This window comes from Harpia harpyja, chromosome 14, assembly GCF_026419915.1.
Source record: "Harpia harpyja isolate bHarHar1 chromosome 14, bHarHar1 primary haplotype, whole genome shotgun sequence".
Classification (NCBI taxonomy): Eukaryota; Metazoa; Chordata; class Aves; order Accipitriformes; family Accipitridae; genus Harpia; species Harpia harpyja.
In genome coordinates, this window is record NC_068953.1 from 38,028,777 (window position 1) to 38,051,533 (window position 22,757).

Consider the following 22,757-nt stretch of genomic DNA (forward strand, 5'->3'; position numbering starts at 1 on the left):
GAGAGGGGTTGTGTTTGGGTATTTCTGAGTAAAGTATTGTCTACTGCACAGGTGAATTGTCCTCTGCAATATGTATGTAAAGTACTGCAATCAATAATTAATTACTTAGTGCAATCAATGGCTAGGGTTTATTGCTTCAACTTTAATTACAACTGGCTTACATCTCACATTTAAAAGCACACAGAAGAAAATTATTCAAACACATATCTATCAAACTACATGATTTTATTGAATTCTTGGACTCTTCAAGAAACCTTGCATTATTCCCTAAAATACAGTTAGCAAGATAATTGCAGGAAGGAGTTCCAGGGTGGATTTCGATGCCCAAAGACAGAAATGACAGAAACCTCTTGACACTACCTTGTAGGGATTTAGCAAGCAGTCCACACACTTAGAAGATTCAGCACTGGCACTGAACAGATTCCTTGATATTTGCTTGGATTAACAAATGTTATTAGAAGGCTACGTGAATTGGAAGACTGCACTGTCATTTAAACTCAGTGCATTCAAGTGTCCCAGGCGCACAGCTGACCGAGCATATGAGGGTTTCCAGTAGCTACTTCATGATACATAGTCCTTGCAAGTACAATCTTATTCAAACTGAGATTGGAAAGAGTATAATATTGCTTCCCAGTTGTGACTGATCAAGTAACACCTCACAAACACGGTGAAATGTGAGAGTGATTAGCTTTAAAAATAACAAAACCAATTTCATACTCTTGGCTATCGTTCTTTGTATTATTTGCCACAAGTCTGGAGTTAAAAACTAACTACTGAGCTTTCTTAGGTTATTCTAGCAAGATGTTATCTGTGTGTTGCACCCTCAAGGAATTTTGGATTTAGTCTCTGGATTGTATTTGGATTTATGCAAAAGTAGCGTTCAGTTTGCATATCTTCTATGTATCTGTATAGTGGCTTTATTCCCTTCCATCTTTATGACTATGTTTTCAGCATAGAACCAGCCTGGCAAACTTAAGTAAAAGGATTGTAGCAGCAGCTGAGGTAACCACCTTGCCCAAGGTGAGATGGTCCTAAGAGTTTATTTTTTAAGATTCCTAGTGAACCAGTGCTTATTCCTTAAAACGGCACAGTAAATTATGAGGTAAGTTTTTATATCTGAGGTACTTGGCTATAGGGCCACTCCTAGCCTTACAAAAAGGAATGGAAATATGCAGGGAAGCTTAGACTCTCCCAGGCCAGCTGATCACACTTGAGTCTGCTAACACTCAGATGTTCGTATGCATGCAGATATATATGAATACATGTATGACTCGTTAGTATTAATAATAAAATCCTCCCCTGATGTAGCTTTGCATTGGTGCGGAGAAAGCACAGTGAGTTGGATATCTGTACCCTGGTGCAAGATATTCTCTGCTTGGTGTCAGATTCCAGGTGGGCTGATATCTTGCTGCTTTGTGTTTCTTCTAAATTGATGCTAGAAGCCTAGCACACAAATATGTGCTTTCTCTCTACTATTATATATGAAAATCAGATGGGGCAGTGGTACTGATTGTAGAGAGAGACATCTGAAGAGCCCAGGAGGAGTTGGATGCACTACGGTGTGGTCAGTATGTATAATTTGGGGGCAACTTTGTTCACCCCTCTTTCTAGGTCACTTGCAGCATATCTGTTTGAATATGAATGCTGCTCAGAGAAAATGCGTGGGCTTCCATGAAAAATGACCTATGAACAATGGCTGCTTGGAAGGAGAAGAGTGGGAGCTTTCCCAGATTCTGTTCGGATTTTATGTTCCCTCCTTCTCTGAATGCTACTAAAGCATCTGTCTTGGAAAAAACACATGAATATGAATAACATCTTTTGACCTCTGAAATGCAGCAGATTGCACCAAAGAGCAGATATTATCAAAATATATCCTTGACCCAAAGGACTCTATTTTCTGCTTTGCAAATTACACAGTGCAATGTGTGATTGCTCCTTGTTATAGATGGGTGCAGATTCTGGAGCTTTAGGGTCTTGTAAGAGGCATGAGTCTCCATTATCCTGCACTTCGCTGTCACCAAAGCTGTGCAGCAGCATTTGCTGTACAAGTTTCAAGTTAATAAATATTTAGATCCAGATCTTGTTCTCTGTCTTTTTGGAGAAACCAGTTTCACTTCTGAGAGTGAGGTGCATCTCCAGGCATTTTGGTAGAGCTCCAGACTTCATGACTCCTGTCTCAGTACAGCTTGAGATTAGAAGTTTTGAAGGGAACACTCCAGCCCTATTTACTGGAGCTTGATTCTGCTGCGAAATGACATTGGTGTAATTCCTCTGACTTCACGGAGTTGCTGCTTCTTCATGCCATGGGAGGGGAGTTCCTGTTTCAGAATAGAACAGAGGCTTTCATCATAGTCTCATTAAATTATCATTTTAGCATCTAATACGGCTAATTCCAGTGGCAAATCTGTGACTCTCCAAGAGTAAAGCAAATTAATATAGATCAAGGCTCTGTTGATTTCTGCTTTTAGTCCATTGTGAGGGGAAAAGACACCAAATGACCTTTATAAAAACCAAACTCAGTACTCATGACTAATGCAGTGGACTAGTTCTAGAAGCACTTAAAAGGTGTCTTAGCAATTTCTAATGAAAGTAAGAATACTAGCTCCTATTCTGAGGTGCAGATGTATGTGCTAGCGGCTTAAGTTTATTTGCATCTGTGGTTGATCGCACATCGGTGCAGAGCCAAACTATTTCCTAGATCAAGATTTATCTGCGACTTTGAAAGCTTTTTCACTGGGTAGGTAGAATTGTAATTTATTGCTTAGAGGAAGCATTGATCCAGTACAATTGGTTTAATAAAAAAATTCCAGACAAACAATGATCTATCTAGCTTGTAGCTGACTGAAGCATACTGGTTGTAGGTGCTATCCAGAATGGCTTGCAAAAAAGCGTAGCATGCTGCTTTTAGAAAGGCCTGAGAATGCATACACGATCCAAAGGACCAAAATAGTCCAAACAGTGGATGTAAATAGAACTGCACATTATTCACTGCCCAGTAATCTATTAACTTCTTCACAGAAAAGAGAAGCTGCTACCTCCTTGAAAACAATGGAAAATATTCCACTCAGTAACAGTCCCAGCTTCAGGTTTTAGAATTTTTCTTTTCACTGTTCTCCCTTACTTGTAATACTTGTCTGCAAACGGATCCTTTTTTTCATTTGCTTCCTCTGCCAGAGCTCCCTATCTGCTTGGGAACCTGGGGAGATTTCTGTGGCACCAAAAGAAATAGACACTCAGGTGCGATGTATAAGGTAGGGGAATTCCTGAAGAACAAAATCATTTGCTCCCCTTCACGCTGCTCCAGACCTCTAAGCAGTGTCATTCAGACTGCCTCTCATGGGGAATCAGTGGGATTTACTAACTGTAGTACTAAATACTGAACCCAGTACCATTGGTGGGACTGAGCAAAAATGGGAAGGATGTATGTTTACCTTTTCCACTCCCTGGAGTAGAACTGATTTCCAGAGTGCCACAGGGAGTGCTGCTCTGTCTGTGGAGGTTGTTTTCATTCGTAAGCTTTTCACTATTTTGTTAGAAGGATAAACAATTTGTGAAGCATACAGCACTGCTTACTGACTTTGGCAGTTCACCTGGGGGGTGTTGCTCTCCCTGCTCTCAGACAGTAACGCCCTTTTCTGTACCTGATGCCCAGAACACTGCTTCTTGTGCTGGCCTCGCTTCATGCCTATCCACATTCAGAAGCTGCCCACAAACTCTGAACTTATGACTTGTCCACTGCTCATAGCAAAATAAAATGAAAGCTACCCATTGTGTGAGCCTTATGTACAGCAAATTGAAATTCTGGTTCAGTGAAACCTCTGCTTAGAGGGAAAGGTCAGGGAAACAGTTGCATTAGTAGCAGAACCTGTGTCTGTTGTTAGAAACAAACACAAGTGCAAATCAGGCACAGGTTTATTGGTAGGCAGCTCATCTTCTTTTCTTGTTCATGCTGATGGCAGTTGCCTCAAAATAGTATGGGGACACTGCTAGCTGAGGGAGGGGAGATGCTTTCCTGAAGTCAGATCTTGCTGTGTTGACTGCAGACAACTTTCCTGCTAATTCCCAGGGCAGTTTTGCTGGAGCAGAGTGAGGGGATCCAAACAACAAGAATATGAGGGATAATCCAAACCCCACTGAACAGCATGGGTTGGATTTCTGTTGTTTTCAGTGGACTGTGAATGAGGCTGCAGAAGAAACGTGGTTTTGTGACCATGAACTAAGGGGACCAAACCAGTGCAGCCGTACTTCCCATGTCCATAGCAAGTCATCGCATGCTTCCTGCCCTAGTTCACATGTCATGAGGCAGAGGATAAAAAATCCCACACTAGCCAATCAATGTGGGGATATAGTTTTTTGTATGAGACATGTTCAGATGCTACAAAAGGCAGTGTTTGAAAACAGGAAGGTCTCAGTAAATGAAACACCTCAGTATATCACCATAGTATGTTTTAAGACTATAATCATATAATATTACTGTATTTTCATGTATGTTCACATGCAGAAAATGAGATGAAAGAGTATAAATAAATACTAAAGCAAGCACTGAGATTTAAGAAGGCGCTAATTAAGATTTTCTGCATAAACTTAATTCAGGCCCTTCATACAAATCTCTGCCAATAGATGAACATATTATCTCTTCCACAGAAACCCATGCCTCATTCAGTGCACACAGGGATGGTTCCTTTGTGAAAAACTATTTAACATTTTCTCCATCTCTCCTTGTAAGATAGCATACCATATTTATTATATCTTATTCAGATCCTATTCTGAAAAAAACAGGTTAATTTTCTCATGGCCTTTTTTTTCTTTGGCACTTATAAAATATTCAACTGTAATAGCAGTAGATGTTCATTTTGCTTCCTGACACCTTGGCTAGGAACTGGTACTATCGTCCCCAGTTTATAGCAAGGTGGTAGAGACTCATAGAGATTAAGGTCAAAACCATTCATTAACTTGGTGTAGTCAATTTGAGGACCTGTTCTGCAGAGTAGGTAGCATTACACAGCATACCTTATGTTCAGAGCTCTGCCTCTGTGGGTGCTTAGTAAGGGATCAAACACCGCTGTGACCCAGAAGACAAGGGCACAGAGATAATGACTACCTGTTTTAAGAGTAATGGGTGCTTTAAGAGGATTGGGACATTCTGATTTGGACCATTTCTTAGACTAGCTTGGTGAGCAGCCAGACTGAGAAGTAGGCATGCCTATCCCACCCACCGTCTTCCTAAGCCTCTTATGTTTGTTAGTTTATTTGTTGGTGTAGCAAAAAAAAAAAAAAAAAATTATAGCTGTAAACAATGACATAGTATTCACCCAATAATATTATTCTAATTACAGTTTTGAATTGAGCGATTTGCCTAACACCTCTGCAGGAACTTTTTGGCAGAGATGGAATCTCCAGGGCACCGCTCATCTGCCCTAGCCATCACATCTCATTCTGCAGTTCCTTATCTCTTTTATTGCAAACCTTCCAGATTGTGCAAGAAATGAGCTCCTATAGAAAATCTCCTTCCTGCACACATCTGCCTCAAGCCCTTCCTCTCATCTTGAATGAAGCATGAATTCTATGGGAAGAACTGTTTTGAATCATGTAATGACTGTAACATAATACATGCGTACAACTAACCTCCATTCTGCTATTTCATAACTTGAGCTTTTGACTTTGCAGTCTAATTTTTAATACAGTGTTTTTGTACAGTTGTTAAGGTTTTAAAAAACAAATAAATCCCTATCCTCATCATAATAATATCTCTGGATTTATTAACAGGTATGGATCTTTTCAAGGATATGCTGCACTGCCCTCTGCTCTGAATTAAGTAGCAGGTAGTTACAGCAGAGAAACAATGATGCACCAGGTTCTTGGGTTACTCTCCAGGCTTCCAAGGGAAATAGACTCTGCTTATTATAAACTCTCTGCTTGTTTTCTCCCCAGTACCTAACCATGATGCCTTCTGCCCCACTCTGTCCAACCTGTTGTTTTCCCCATCGCTCACTTCAAGTTTGTGTTTCTTATCCCACCAGTCCCATCTCCATTTTCTAGGCTTCTCGTGGCAGGTTTCTTGTCCAGCCAGTCCTAGGTCCCAATACCCAGCTTATCATCTGATCACTGTTTTCCACCTTGCCTTAGTTTTTATTAATGCCTCTCCTGCATCCCCCCCCCCCCCCCCGCCATGTTCCAGTTGCAGTATGTTGCTCTTGGCACTTTACTTACCGGTTTCCTCCTTTGCCAGTCTCCATCCTTATCCTTCAGGTTTTTTTCTGGGCGAGTCTCCCCAGATTAGTTTCCTTTCCTTCTATATATTCTTACTTGCTATCATCCCTCCGACTCTTCAGAGAATCTCAGTTTTCTCAGTTCCTGCTTTTCTTCCTGATTTAAGAATGGATCATTTTGCCTAGTAATTTAAAACCCTTCGACATGATCCCTCTTTCCATTCTTGGACACTACCACCTCAGCAATGTTTAGACAAACTCTACCCATTTTTATTTTTTAAACTTGAAATATCTCAATCTTTGGAGCTAAGCATTTAAAATGATGAATTTGTATAGAAGCACAATCTCCACTGCATTAGTGTGAAACAGATTTTATTTATGGGAAAAATATGTGTTTTCTAAAGGTGTTTATTGGTAGGCACACACAGAGTCAGTGTAGGACTTTTCAGTACTATTATAAGCAGGTAAACTTAAGCTTTCAATACAGTGTTACTCTGGTTAGGTAACTGTGCTAGTGCTTTCTGTTGCACTGAGTTTTTTCTGCTGTAGAGTCACTGCTGCTGCACTGAAATCCATTTATTATGCAGATAAAAGAGTGATCTTTGTCTGGAGACAACATAGTGTCATTTTAGCTTGAAACCATTGAAATTTGTCTTTGTTTCTGATGTGTTATGAGCATCTCATTAGCAAGCCCATGAATCCCTCAGTTTGCTCTTGAAACCAACTATCTGAGCTCTCATCTCTACCAGAGCATAGATTTCTTCCTTTCTCTTGTTTTTGAAAGCTGTGTTGGTGCCAAGGCAGTTATAGGTCAATTGAGTTATTGTTGGTTCTAATTGGCACTCTAACAAGCTGTTAAATCAATTTACCTACAGATGAATGTCACTCAAAAACAAAGGTGCCAACTCCTTTTCTGTCTTTCAGAACTTCAAAAAAACCCATTTCCACTGATGAGTGTAAGGGAAAGGCCAGTCTGTAGGGAAGTGACTAGTGAGAGCATAAGATTTTACCCCTAAATGTTTATGCCAGGAGGTCTACGGCTGAACAAGGTCCAGGCTGTTCCTGTGTGTGGAGGGATGAGACTATTTCCAGAACTCAAGGCCAAGAGGAAGAATTAAGAAAATCACCAACTCTGACAAATGCTCCTATATCCCTTCCCTGGTTTGTAACAGAGCATAGATTTATTTCCATGTGGAGAGACCTACATCCTCTTCTCCTCCTTTATTGGTTCTCAGTGTCCCACATGCGTTCCTGTGACTGCTGGTGCAGATGTAGTATCCACAACCATCTTTCAAATCAGGCAGCACCTGGCTGGTGACATCATTACCTTTTTGGTGTCCAGTGACCTATAACTTCATGAGATTTATTTGCTCTGTGTTGCAGAAGAGTCAGTGTTATTATGGTGAATAGGGTTGATTTAAGTTCCGTTTTGAAACGTTTAGATAACCTCTTCCTCTAGCAGCAATACAGTGTTTATTCCCACATTATCTGGGCATTTCTTAGTGAGATGGTTGTAAACCAGTCACTTTTCACCCTACAAGTGAGGACAAGGTTTCTTGACCAAGCAGCACTGCAAGTTCATGTTGGGGTCTCCAAATCAAAGCTGCTTTATATGTGACAAGCAGTAAGAACTGCTCAGGTATCCTTGCTTAAGCGGGCAATTTTTTTGGTAAGCACAAGGCAGATGAGAACATAGCTTGGCTCTGTGCAGTTCTACAGCTCTGCAGTGCTGACAGCACTAAAATCAGGGTTTTGTCAGCAGACAAAGCAGTTAGGACTCCAGAAACAGAGAAGAAAGAGCAGATGTGTGCTGGGCTAACAAGATGCTATTATAGAGACCTTTTTCTGCCCCTTTTCCGTGTTGAATGGTTTGCTACCTGGGAAGTCCTTTTACAAATTGAAATTATTCATTCCACGCAGTATATTCACAGTGGCTGACATCAAATATGGTCACCCCGTGCCTAGTGTTAGCACCAGACTGTAGTAAAACCAGGCTGTTAACTCCTGAAGAGATGCTGCATGCAGCAGGGGAAAACAGTGCTGGTGAGAGCAAAGCAGATGAGCATCCAAAGGGGAATTCCAAGGTCAGCTTGAGGGCCCACCACTTGGACATTATAGGGGCACAAAAGCTTCCCCAGCGATGCGCAAAAGCTAATCTCTTTTGTGGTGACTCGTCCAAATGTGCTAATTAAGGATTTAAATCTCTGCCTCTTTGGATGGAGAGGTTGTCTGTGTTTATGCATCTATTGTTAAAGAGCTTAGAGGCAGGAGAGGTGCTGCAGGTTGCCAGCAGACTCTAGTGTGGGAGATATAACCCCTTTTTTTTTATTTTCACAACTGCTCAGGGTTCTTGTGACTGCCAGGAAGTCAGTAGCTGTGCCCTGAGTAACTCCTCATCCCTGTACACAGCTCCAGTGAGACTGTATGCAGAGGAACTCTGATGGGATTCAGTTTTCCTGGTCAGAGCTGCTGAGCACTGTTAGTTTGATGCTTGGTTCCACCCTCTGCATGTTTGGGGGATGGAAAGGCTAGCATTTGGATTTGCCTGGGTGTGGGAAAGATATGTCTTGCAAAGTTATCGGCGCTCTGAAGCTTGTGAAGGAGATAACAGCTGCATTCCAAAGACTTGGGGACTCCACATGAATAAGTCCCTTCCTCCCACCCGTTGCTTCACACGTGATTTAAGGGCAAGGTGCTAACTCATCACAGTACTAACTTCATTGTTACCCAGTGCAATGTCTCCTCTGCGAAGGAGTTGTGTGTGCACATGTGTATGTGCGTGTCTCCGGGAGACGGAGGAAGTGGAGGCCCCTAATCATCCAGCCCTGCTCTGTGTGTTCTCTCACCTCTGTCCACCTTTGTGACCAGGCTGGAGGGATGGTGCAGAGCACAGGGGTGTGGGCTGAGCAAGTGCAGTGACATCTTGGCTCTCTGCAGAGAAGCAGAAGTTGCATTAGGCATAGTGAAGCAGTGCAAAGGTGACGTTTCCTGGCAGTGTCAGGGTTTGGACTAGCTCTCCCAACAGTCAAAATGATAACAGAAATGATAATGATGACTGACTCTATGCAGCTTTTTTAACAATAGGAAACCCGCTTTCAGTAAGCAGAAATTCTTGATGCTTGATCTTTTCCCCTTTGCTTTAAAGTACTAATGCATGCACAAGTCATACTTCTATTAATAGCAAGAGGAATATTTTTTTCCATCCCTGGTTTTCTGTGAATTGTGGGGAGGGCAGGAGAAAGGACCAGTCTAGACTACAGATCGTGGTCTGTTCTCCTTGATGCCTCTACAAACCATTTGTATCATTCTCCCATGCTGATTTAGCTGCAGATACACTTTGAATCATAAGCAGTGTATAACAGATCGAAGGACAAACTGGAAGGCAGGGCAGGCATCTAGTTTTGACCCTGTGAGCCATTTGAACAGAATACTCTGTGCCTTGATTTCTCCAACTTTGAAAAGGGGGTGATGGTACTGCCAGGGGCCATGGAAGAAGCTGTAAGACTCAAAACTATTTTAATGTAACAGAAGATGCCAGAGTAGATGTCAGCAAGGGTGTGGTTAATATCTACAAGGCAGTTTCATGAGAATTTCTTCATGATTATCCTTTTCTGTGTACTGCTGTAGATTTGGTTACATCTCTTGTCCATCTTTTGTTAGGACCACAAAAATGAGTAGATCCATGTACTGTTAGGTGATTTCTGAATAATTGGTTCCTTTGTCTTAATAAGGAAACTGGTTACTAATGCCTGTACAATTCCATGTATGGTGCTATATTGTGTGGCACATTTAGAACTAGGCTGAAAAAAGGTAGGAAAAAAGCCTGCATGGGGAGGGAGACAAGATGAATTTTACCTTTTGTGTCTGTAAATGTGAATTGTGCAGCCCCTGCATGGGGTTTGGAGATGCTCTAAAAAGAAAATGTTCCATCTTTTCCTCACCGGTCATGTGTATTGCAAGGTGTGCTACCCTTTTTTTGGGGAATATGTGACTTCTTGACTTTAGTAAACACTCCCGAATAAAAGGTCTAGCACAGGAGCTGGCAAGATGTCTGTCCTTTTCTGTGGTGTGGCAGCTTTAGAGAACATTCTCTAAGCTCGCCGACTGTTGAATCTTTTGGATAATCTGTTGTGACCCTTGGCTTTTAGTGCAAACACAAGTGTGCTTCAGATCATGCCAGCCCTGGTTAAGGTGATACACTGTGTATACTATGGTTAGAGAGCAGCTAGGCTTGTTCCACAGTTGGGAGTTGGAACAAATGCCTGGGTCGAAGACATACTTAAATCAAACTCCAGATTTTGCAATGACTGTTGGCTCAACCCTGACTGCATTTGGAAAGTTTCTGGTCCTCAGTTTTGCAAAACTTCATGTAAAGTTATATTGTTCGGAGCTTCTCTCGGTGTATTCCCGTTATGACTGGGCTCCTCTGCTGCCTCTTTGCACCACAGGCACTCCTCTCTCATCTACTCCTGATCCATCATCCAAATGGGGCGAATTCCTCTGGCTTCTTGTTGTCTACATATATTGATCTAAAGTTGGGCCAATGACTCCCAAACAAGGGCAGCTCTGCTGGTTGCATGCTCCTTTTGCAGCACAAACAGGAATTCAGGCTAACAGAGGCAGATGTGGGTATGGCCTAGGGCTCCTGCTTTTGAACAGGGGATCTGGAAACCTCATCTGCGAGTAAATTCACACAGCAAAGTCTGCACTGCAGACAAAAAAAGATTTGCCTTGACATCATCTGCCCTGCTCTGAGATCCGCAGTCAGTCAGGAGAGGAATGCACGGCTCCCAGCCTCTCTAGCTCAGTAGAATTAAGGCTAAGCTTCATCATGAGCTAATGCAAGCTGTTCCCACCCCAAATAATTGGCTGCTGGATGACTTTGTGTCTGTCTAACCATTACTGCATGTGGGTGGATGTGTTATGTGTGTGTGAATGAGTCTGCTTTGGAAATTAATACATAACATTGGGGGTGCATCTAATAATATAATACCTCATGAGTGATGTGGATGTGAGAAGCGTAAAACAAAGCTGAGCATGTCAAACATCTGTACAGAGATCACTCTCCCTGGTACCACAGGATGGTGATTCCCATGTTCAGACCACCACTATCTCATTTTTGCTCTTCCTCCCACCCTAAAACACCTCAGACATCCTTCCAGTCCTCTGTTTCCCATAGCCAAAATTTTAAAGCAGGAAAAAAAAAGCAGTGAAACTTCTCAAAAGCTCAGTCTCCCAATCAGCACAACCCTCTTTGCAGGGCAGAGCACCCCATGGTGAATAGGAAATGACAGAGGTGTTGGCTTGTCCATAGAGATGAAAGACAATGCCTATCCATGAGCGTAGCTGTTGGAGACACTGATGTATAGAAGTTATGCATGACTTGGGGAGTCAGATGTAACCCCTCTGGGACTTGGCAGCTGTTATAGGGTATTATTTTCACAACACTGAGCTGTTCTTAAACACTTCCTCTAGTGTAATCGTCACACACACATTTTCTCAGTAATGGCAGGCCATCAGCATTTCTTTCCAGTCGTCTTAGATAAGATGTACAGAGACAAGCTGTGAAAGAGTTGAACAAGATGCCTTGACGTTAGTCATTCACATTTCCTCAGCTTAGCCCACGAATAAGGTTTAGGCCTTGTTTTCTGTACACATCCTTGTGGCTGAGGTTTTTTTTCAGGGAAGGTGTACCTCGTTCAAGTGAGGAGAGGTAAGTGGAAGCTTGTGCCTGCCCCAAACTTGGATACTAAGATCTGCAGTCCAGTTAGGGAAGAAGACATATGGTTGGCTATACTTCCAGTTGTAATGGTTCAAGGTGGAGCATAGCTTTCCTACAGCTGGTCACAAGAGGAGGGGAGAGAATTCTTCACAAGCTCTTTGAAAACTTTTTTTTCAAAGGAAAAATGTATATGGTCCTGGTTAGCTCAGAAAGCGGAAGGGAGAATATTCCAAATAAAGTAGTTTTGTAGTAATATAAACTACCCTGATCATTCAAAATCCATGGCTATTGACAGAGCAGCCTACTAGCAGCCAGATAACACTGCGAGTAATTTTAGTAGTTTAAATGGTGTACTTCAGCTTTATTCATACGCTGCCCTGAAGCAGTAGTTGTATGTTGTTCTGCTGTGTACTGTGTAACTGCTGCATTTCACCTCAGCGTTAGCCTTGCAACAGTGCTAGGTAAAATTATTTCTCCACACACTGGGGTTCTTGTGGATGCAGAAAGATAGATCACAATTTCTTTGAAATTAGTTTTTTTCGGTAGACTTATGGAGCCAAATTCCTTGGTGAGAATCCATTGCAGCTAGTGGGGGTGACACTGGGAATCAGTTTTATTCCTTAGAGCTACTTCTGGCCTGTCTCTCTTGTATATGTACCTCTGAAGCACATACGGGCACTGTGTCTAGCACTGTCTGAGACCTGCTAATACTACACTACAGTGAGAGATAACAGATTACATTCACATTTTGATGTTTGTGGAATGGATCTTCAAAGCAGGATTTAGTGAGGCTAGCTCTCTGTTGCTACAGTGGAAGTATTTTAGAGCACTGAATTTTCTGCTCATCGCCCACAAAATAGCTATTTCTGATTCAGTGATGTCTTTCATAAAGGAGATCCCTAATTTACAATCTGAATAGCTAATGAGCTAAAAAGTTTTTTGATATACTTGAGAGCAGAGCTAATCTGCTATCTGCTTTTCCTGGACTCCAGTGGAAGACCTTCCGCTGTTCCCCACTGAAACCAGGGAATGCTGAGGATGTTGGCTCAAGTGACTTGCAGAGCTTTCTTCCAGGTACCCACATCACTGAACCATCTTTATACTTCTTTTTCTCAGCCTTCCTGTGATCTGTTGAGTGCCAGCCAGTTGGGATGAGTCATATCACATATATTTCTGGTGGGATGAATTTGAAAGAACACAGAGGAAACCCCTAGCTTTTGCCTTACTACTAAGCTTACTTAAACAGAAGGACTAGATTAACTAAAAAGGAGAAAAACATTGAAATCATGTAATCAAGCTTTATTGAAGTGTGCAAGTTCCTGGCTTGTTTACATAATATGCTAGCACTTCCTGCTCCTGCTGAAATCAAAGTTTAAGTCAGTGCCTGCTACAGTGGCCTTGAAAATGGGTCCTGTATGTGTAGAAGTAAAAAACTACAAGTATATTTCATGTTTTAGAGAAGAGGGCCTTTGAGAGTGTATTCTTGTGTTGCTTCTTGGAAAAGCTGGAATTCATTGAGACATTGCTCCCATCCTAGGTACCCAAAACAGGGCAGGGAACAGTCTTGCCTCTAGGCACCACAAGCAAAGGATAAGACATGTCTTTTCTTTTAAGACGCAAAATTTAGAAGTCTGGAATAGTCTTTTGTGGCTGTAACTTTCAGTACCAAGAGCATGTTTAGGTTCTTTTAGGGTTTCTTCTTCCAGACTTGGGACCAGAAGTACATGTTTCTAGATTGGCGAGGAGGGCTGTGGCATCCACCAAGTGCCATTGCCCATCTTGCAGTTGCATGTGCTTCTCTGGGCTTCAGGCATGAATAGACCCTGTCCTCACCAAAAGAAGAAAAGAAAATAGAAAGAGCTCTGTGGTGAGTTCCTGCCTTGAAGTAAGGGGATTTAAAATTTAAAACAGGTAGATTTGAAATATATACTTACATCTCATTTGTCAGTGGAATCTGCACCTTAAATAGGCAGGAAAGTGCTTGAATATCACTGCCTTGGAATAGATACCCGTCCTGCTATCCTTTTGGTAATTGTTTACTGTGTCAACAAAACTACTTGCATGTTTCAGTTATACCTGAAGTCTGTGGTAATTATATTGGTCATATGTCCAAAAATCTTTAAAGAGATTTCACATTATTTCACATTTAATTTATAGCATGTCTGAGCCCTGATGCTGAAGTGCAAATACAGGGGTTTTTTTCATTATTTATTGGGTTTTCATGACTATCATATCTGCATTGTCCCAGCTGTTTGTAGAAATAGCTTTGTAATATTTCTGTGAAATAGCAAGGATATATATTCTCATTTTATGTCTGGAAAACTAATATACAGAGAAACTACATTATTTTCTAGCAAGTTGCTCACAGAATCTGAACTTGAGTTGTGTAGACAGCACAGTCTAGTAGTTCTTCAGTGACAGGACTGTCCTACCTTTTTCTGCAGTGTCCCTCTAGGTAGGATGAAAACTGGCAGGCTGGAGCCTCCTTGTTATGTATTGATGGAAAATGGGCTGCATCAATCTGAATATATTTCTGAAACAACTTGTTTCTGGCAGGTTGTTCATTCTAAAAATATATTTATTTCTAATTGCTGAGCAGAATGCTTAATGAATTCTTCCTTCCCAAGAACAATTAATCAAAGAAATGATTTAGGGCTGGCACTTGCTCCCCCAGGGCTCAATGGCTGTGTTCCATTGACTTAAATAGAGCAGATCAAGTCCAGCCCATACTGGAAAAGATTTATCTAAGCATTTTTTAATGGTGCCCATCACTATTTGTCTGGATGTCTCTGGCAGAAAAGTACTATATATATTGGAGGAGCAGCACTGGACGTGACAGTAGAGTTACAGCAAGCTGCTGTGTTTTGCAACCAGTGTTGTATAATTTTTTAAAGAGAGGTATTATGCAAATTCCCATTGATCATAATGGTGATTCAGAATGGTGAGGAAAGAAGGAGCTGCAGTTACAACTTGCTTCAGAAGGTTTCTTGACTGGAACAAACAGCTGGAGAGGACTGTGTGGGTCACTGAGACCCTGCAACGTGGATTAGAGCTTTGATAAAGGAGAATCCCCTGGGAATCCCCACCACATCACAAGTTGTGTCCTTTTTACAAAAGATCAGAAGTCAGAAATTTGCAGCATGTCCTGGAAAGAGCGGGAGAGATCCATCGACATCCTGCATCTTGGCAAAAGCCAGATGTGTGTTAAGTGAAAATGCCCAGATCCCCTGGCACCTGCTTCCTTTACAGGGGTGTCATGTAACATGCTCCATGCCACACAGGAAGATGAAAAGCCGAAATGGCTCCTACTAGTCTGACAGGAGGGGAGAAGCCTTATATGCCCTGAATGTGGCCACTGAATTTTTTATATTCTGTATAATAAGTGATTCAAAGCATCCTCTTTGGGCAAGTGTGTCTGACAGTATCCTTTCTAGGGGAGAATATATTTTAAATGCCCAGTTTCTGAGTTTTTCATTCTCCTATCTCAGAGTATGCACCAAGTCCTCCTCATTTTTTCCCCAAGTCCTCCTCATTTTTCCCCAAGTCTCCTGCCCTTAAGCTTCTGCTGGGTTTCCTCATTTCAGTCAGTTCAATGCAGATATGTTTGTGGAGACAACAAATAAACTGAAAAAGGCTTTGGAGCACAGTGGCTCCTTGCGTAAGGAACTGCCTTTCTGTGGAGCTGAAGTGCTGAGTTGTGAGCTGAGTGCCCTTAAGACACTTGAGTGGACGTCAGGATTCCTGGTCTCTCTTCTCCTTTCTGCTGTGGACTTGCATGTGAGTGAGGCACTCGGGAAATAACTGCCTCTCTGTGCCTCAGTTTCCCCTGCTGGCAGATGCTGAGGATGAGACTCAGCCACCTGCCATAAAGTGCTTTGAGGTCAAAAGGAAAAAAATCTCTTGTGAGCTACATACTGTTTCAGTACATGCAGTAATTAATTCAGCATCCAGTGTTTGGAGGGGATAGTGGATTCACATGGATGCCTTAGATAAGCATAGCCTTAGCACAGTATGTTTCTTCTGAGACCTAGAATAATCAGAGGCAATTGGACTTTTTTTTCCTTAACTGCTGCATTTTTAGAAGGTGATTCATCTCTTGTCTGGGGTCTCGGATACCTGAATAGCACCAAGATCCCAGCAGCATTAGTCTTTTTGAGGATTCATTGTGCTCCAATCCAGCCTGAATAACTCATTGCAAACAAGAGTCTGATGTTAGCAGCAGGAGCGTTGGGGAGGAAAACTATTTTCTGCTTTTGAAACTGAAACACACATAGTCACTACCTTGTTACCTCGTCACTCCCTTCCACCCCCATCTTCTCTTCCCCACAGAAAGAGGCTAATGGCTGTGGCACTTGGTGCTGAAGTTTGTCTGAAACAGTGACGCCAGCATTAACATTTCCCACCAGGGCTGAAAGTAATGATGTAAATCAGTGTTCTTCTGTTGTTTCTTATAAAATAATACTGATCGGTAGGAGCTGAAGTTTGGAAACAGTACAAAATATATACTCCATCCATCCCAATCCATGGTCCTTACACATTGCTCCTTTGGCACCTCCTCAGCCTCTAACATTTGAAGCCATGCTTTTGTTCACAGAGTAGGCAGAAAATTTGCACTAGAGTTGCCATCCCTGTTGGCCAAAGTGTTTTTAACCCAGGAGCAACACCTGTTAAAGAAGGCATTTGACTTGGGAGTGTAAGTTGGGAGGGAACTCTCTCTTCCAGGTCTTCTTATCCCTGTGCTGTGTAACGGCTAGGTCTGTGGTGAAGTGTCCTTGTCAGGGATGAAAGCTACATGCAGGCAACGTGTTCTGTCACTCTGGCTTTCTCTCTTCTCAGTGAGCATGTGGTTGAGGAAGTTTTGAGCCTGTAGACTAACACAGCTTTGAATATGATCATTCCAGCAGACCATTGGAAAACCCCAAACTACTTTCTATTACCTCTTTCTGGCAGTTTTTTGGATTCCCATCCTGCCATTAAGCAGGAAAGAGGTTAAAATTTTTCTCCCTGCCCATCTGACATATCTAGGGCTCACGCAGAGTGGTAGGAATAAGCGTGCATGGGTGCGGAAATCTGGCAGGTGCTGTTGCTTGTCTCAGACATAAATCCTAGTAACTTTAAAAGTTTAAGAGAGAATATGAGAGCATGTGTGCCTTATTCTGCAAGCAGAGATGTGTCTCACTGAGTAAATTGCTTCATGTAGCTGAACAACAGCTGCATCAGGTTCAGGTTTGATCCTTCCTCAGGCACAGGAAGCTCTTCCTCTGTTTTTTGGTCTTTCGTCGTAAGGTAACTGGATGTAAATGGCCAGCTACTCAGCTAAACAACATACATAGTTGTTTCTAAGGCTGCTTAAGGCTGCTTAAGCCGACCAGTGACCTGCTGCGGTGATGGTTGTCCTGGTGGTGCGTGGTTCAAAGGTTATGGTGGGTACCCCAAACCTGGGTTTCTAGGAACCTCTATGAGAGCCTAGATGTTGTAATAAGAGACCTCCTGTTTGACCTCACTTTCCATTTGGGGAGGCTGGGGTTGTGATTCCTAATCAACACCAAGCTGTGGCATAGCAATACCTAGGAGGAACATTTTTAGCATCTTGAAAGGCTAGAAGTCTTTTTCTCAGCCTGGCTGATGACTTACCTATCTGCTGCATGTGTTTGTCACCTCTGTGTGGACTACTGCAGAGCATGAGGGCATAAATTTGTCTATCCAAAGCAAAACAACAGCTAGCAGAAAGCAGAGCAATGTCCTCTCCACTGTCCCCCACTTTCTAAACTGTGATTCTTATCTAGTTATGTGACTCATCTCATCTCTCTGCCCTATTTTAGTGTTTAATTTTAGTAAAATTGGGTTCTTGGTGGTGAGGCTGACATCCTCATCTTGTGTAAACTCATATTATGTCAGAAGAGCCATGTCAATACAAAATAGTTAAGATTCCAGCCTGTCATCCTTGTAATTTACCAAGAAGGTAAGTTGGTGGAAGATACCTGTTCCATCAGTTGGTGTTGTATGTCCTCTGCCACTCTTGCAGTAGCATTTACTCTGAACTAACACACATACGTACATATATCTATATCATCTATGTAGATGTTAAGTCTGTACCTGCAGCACTGAATCCTTTAAGTGTGAGCTGCTGTTAATACTCTGGCAAGTAACAGTGAAAGATCAGATTCAGAGAAGTAGGCTTTGAAATCTCCACCTGTATGTCTCTGAGAAATTGGAGTCTGCGCACTGAGATAAGATACAGTTGCTTTCCTTCATATATTTAGGTACAAATCAAACCCTTGGCCCAATATTGCTGCTTTTTGACACAATTCAGAACTCCCTAGTGCAGATCCACCTTTCTAACAGACAGCCCGAACATTTGAATTTGACTCATGCTAGATGTTGGATATAGGCCAGGGCCTGAACTTCATAATGTCACAACTTATGCATGTCTTTAGGCTTTAGTCCTTCACATTCCACAACACACTCATGACGACTTGGAAGCTGCAGCCCTTATTGATCTATCCGTTCTCTACAATAACAACATATGGCAGGTTTCCATGGCAATAGGTCCCCCTAAAGGGGCTTCCTTCCTTTCCTCAGTTTATTGGTCTTTTTCATTATTAAATCATCAGAGATAAATGCACACAGAGAAGGGTCAATGTCTGGATCAATGGACAGCAAACAAAAAGGAACTTTTCCATATTCATACAAGCAAGAGATTTCAGAAGATCAAACAATGCAGAATTGCCAGGCCGTTAGCATGTCAGTCTCATACATAACGTATTCTGGGAGTTCTGTGAAATCAATACACATCTAACACCTTGAAAACCTTTGGGATTCAGCATGGAGGTGGGGGCAGAGGACGGGGGAATCAAGAAATATTTATGAGTGCAGTAGGGTGGGATGTGAAGAGAGGGTTAAGCTCTCTGGCTTGGGTTTTCTGCCATGAGCGCAGTTTTGGTTAAATGCTACAAATAGAAAATTGTACTAAATTCTCTAACTCTGGGAGGATGTGGTGTTGCAGGTTTCTTTTGATGAAGTTTGATGAGACAGCCACGCAGTGGAACACATCTTAGGCAGTGACGTGGCTCTGTAGGAGGTGATCCCAGACCACCAGCAGCTGGTGTGCAATCTGTCTATACCTTCCCTCAACAAGGAGCCTGAAATGGTCTAACGTACCACTAGCAGGGAGACGAGTCTGTCCAGACAGGTTAGAGCTTGGTTTGCCAGTGGTTACACTGACCTGGTTTCCTTCTAGAGGAAACTTGTGCTTATACATCTCCCACTGAATCTGTACCATATTATCTTCCCAATGGTGTCTCCAGCCACTGCTGCAATTTATATCTTTGATCACCTTGGTGCTATGAGAACAGCAATAAATTGTCTAGGTTCAGTGTGTAAATATTCTTCCTTTGGGCCTTCAAAAAGAGAGGGAATAAGCTTTCCTATAGGTAGTACACACAAAAATTTCACTGCTTTTGCAGCTTGTTACAGGGGAGTTCTCCACGAGCTAGTAATAGCTGCATCCAGGCAAGTGAGAAAATATTACTAATGCTGGTTTTAGTTGGAAATGGGATGTGTGCTCTGTTGGCCTCCATGCTCTAAATTTAGAGCCGGAACAAACGAAGTCTCTTGTGGCTATCTCTGTTTCTGTGTGTGCGTTCCCCAAAGGGGGAAATGAAATCTTTATTTTTACATTTCTGGGAAGATTGGGTTCTAAGTATAGATTTAAGATATGGTTTAATTTGTGAAGATGATATCTGCAGGCAGGAAGGCAGTGGGAGTTGAGGAGAGTGGTCAATTGACTACTTCGTGCAGAATCCACCATGACTTTTCTTATTCTTGTGACATGTTTGTGTTTCAGCATTATTGGAAGTGAAGTGCAGGAGCATGTTGTTTCTGTGTGATACAGTATGTCTGCGGACCAAGGACTAGGTGTAAATGTTCCAATACATTTGCATTTATCAAATGGCAGATTGCACATAAAACTCTTGAAAATGCTTATACAATTTCTATTAAGCATATTGCAGGGTTAGGTGGTAGACATTGACTTTACAGATTAGATGTCCAGAACCCTCATTATCCCAGGACACATGCAAGCCAGGCAGCAGCGCTGTAGCCTCCACGAACTTCTCTGTCCTGACATGTCTCAGACTGTAATGAAATGACACCCTGCAAGGTTTGCTCACTCTCCATGAAACTGAGCTTAGTGATACCACTTGCTGTTCACATACACCGTATGGCATTTGGAGGAACTTGAGTGAAAGATAGCACTATCTAATAGTTAGAGTGCTGTTGTCCTAGCCAAGTCACTTAAATTCTATCATCAGGTTCCCTATCTGAGTGAAAGCTCTGTAGGATACCGTTCAAGTTTTTTTTTTTTACATGCTCGAGCAATACTTTTCTTAACGTGGTTTTGGTTTATGACTGGTGCACTTCAGTGCAAAGATAATACAAAGTGCTTGGGTTTTCTGAGACAGAAAAACAGGAGACACAAGTTGTTCAATAAAGTCGCAGAACGTCAGGACTCTCTGCCTTGGCTGATTCACAAAACCTGTTTTAAACTGACTAGATGGAGGCCGTAGAAATGTCTCTATCTTGATAAATCTAGTTTTTGTGAAGGACAGTCACCACGGTTTCTTGGTGGCTCCTGTAGCAGCTCCCATAGGCAATGCTGAGTGTCCCAGCTATCCAGAAGAGCACTAGAGGGGAGATTTCCCTGGAGGTCCCGGGATGTGGCACGTTCTCCCTCCCTGCAGAGGCCAGAGCCCACAAAGGCAAAGGCTTTGCCATTTCTCCTTAGCTAATACTTGCTGAAAAAGGTGACTCCCCTGGTAATGAGCTCACCTTGTGTTTTGCAGTTTTTGACCAGAGCCAGTGGGAAGTGCAAGGTCCAAGGCTTTTATAATCACAGCAGTAAAAGCCTGGGCTCGTCTGAGAGGGCTACCCACTGTGGTGCTCTCTGTCGTCCACTCTGACTGCGCTGGCAGCAGGGGCTGTGCCAACAGCTACCAAACTCCGTGTTTATTGAGAACATTGAGCTGTTATGTAGTTCAGACAAACACATTCCTTGGTAGATTACCTTCGACATAAGGTCTGCTTTACTAGTCCTCAATTCTTTTGACTTCTCCTGTAAAAATCTCTGTCACATAGAATCATAGAATCATAAAACAGTTTGTGTTGGAAGGTACCTTTAAACGACATCTAGTCCAGCCCCCCTGCAGTAAGCAGGGACATCTTCAATTAGATCAGGTTGCTGAGAGCCAATCCAACCTGACCATCAATGTTTCCAGGGATGGGGCATCTACCACCTCTCTGGGCAACCTGTTCCAGTGTTTCACCACACTCATTGTAAAAAATTTCTTCCTTATATCTAGTCTAAATCTACCCTCCTTTAGTTTAAAACTGTTAACCCTTGTCCTATTGCAACAGGCCCTGCTAAAATGTTTATCCCCATCTTTCTTATAAGCCCTCTTTAAGTACTGAAAGGCTGCAATAAGGCCTCCCTGGAGCCTTCCCTTCTCCAGGCTGCATAGCCCCAACTCTCTCAGCCTGTCTTCATAGGAGAGGTGTTCCAGGCCTCGGATCATTTTTGTGGCCCTCCTCTGGACCTGCTCCAACAGGTCCATGTCTTTCCTGTGCTGAGGACCCCAGAGCTGGATGCAGTACTGCAGGTGGGCTCTCACCAGTGCGGAGTAGAGGGGCAGAATCACCTTCCTTGGTCTGCTGGCCACGCTTCTTTTGATGCAGCCAAGGATACGGTTGGCTTTCTGGGCTGCAAGTGCACATTGTTGGCTCATGTCCAGCTTTTCATCCACCAGTACCCCCAAGTCCTTCGCCACAGGGCTGCTCTCAATCCCTTCATCCCCCAGCCTGTATTGATACTGGGGGTTGCCCCGACCCAGGTGCAGGACCTTGCACTTGGCCTTGTTGAACCTCATGAGGTTCACATGGGTCCAGTTCTGGAGTTTGTCCAAGTCCCTCTGGATGGTCCCTCTGGATGTCATGCAAATCTCATCTCTTTAAGAAGCCTGACAGTAGAGTGGGTGTATTGTAGGTACTATCAAAGAACTAATAATTTAAGCTAACTCATATTGATACAATGCATTGCATTTTGTAAGTTAAAGAAAGGGCATAATTCACAATGTACTATAATTGGTTAACTGCATCAGTGCCTCAAACGTGTTGTTTGCAAATTGTCAAGTATTATAGCTGGAATAAAAATATCACTACATAATGTGTATATTTGTATTTTTACAATGGAAAAGAAAGGAAATTTCCCCTTTGCTGCTATTGATCAAATTACAGTATATAACGTGACTGGAAACCTCTTCTGAAACTAGGCAACCGTATTTTCCGGATAGAAGTTCTACCTCTGAATAAGTTACTTAAATCTTTACTATCTCATAGTCTATCTATTTGTAATATAGGATGATAATACCTTCTTAATTATGTCTATTGGGATTTAATTAATGTATGGACATTACTTTCAAAAATGCAGGGTGTTGATTATTGCCTTATAATGTAGTGTTAGATTTAAAAATTGATGAGAAGCAATAAAAAGCTAACATGCTACCTTGTTTGGACTGCAAGTGCCATTTTGAAGTATTACATAAGCAATAGCTTTCTTAATTTTCCACTCACCAAAATCCATGTAATTACATTTTAGTGTAATAATATGAGCGTATGTGTTAAACTCGAAACACAGTATGGAATTCTGCACTGTTCAGAGGGGATTAGGTGAGCAATTATGTAGATTGGAGATAATCTAAATCAAAGGCTAAATACAGACCTTGGAAATTATTTTGCCTCAGGTAAAACTGACAGTTGAATTCAATGAAAAT

At 42.2% G+C, this 22,757-nt stretch overlaps 1 protein-coding gene across 1 annotated transcript in view; it reads left to right on the plus strand.

Annotated features, from left to right (window-relative positions):
* The window catches only part of HCN4 (hyperpolarization activated cyclic nucleotide gated potassium channel 4), a 105,945-nt gene that overhangs the window by 2,340 nt on the left and 80,848 nt on the right, over positions 1-22,757 (plus strand). The window lies entirely within an intron of this gene.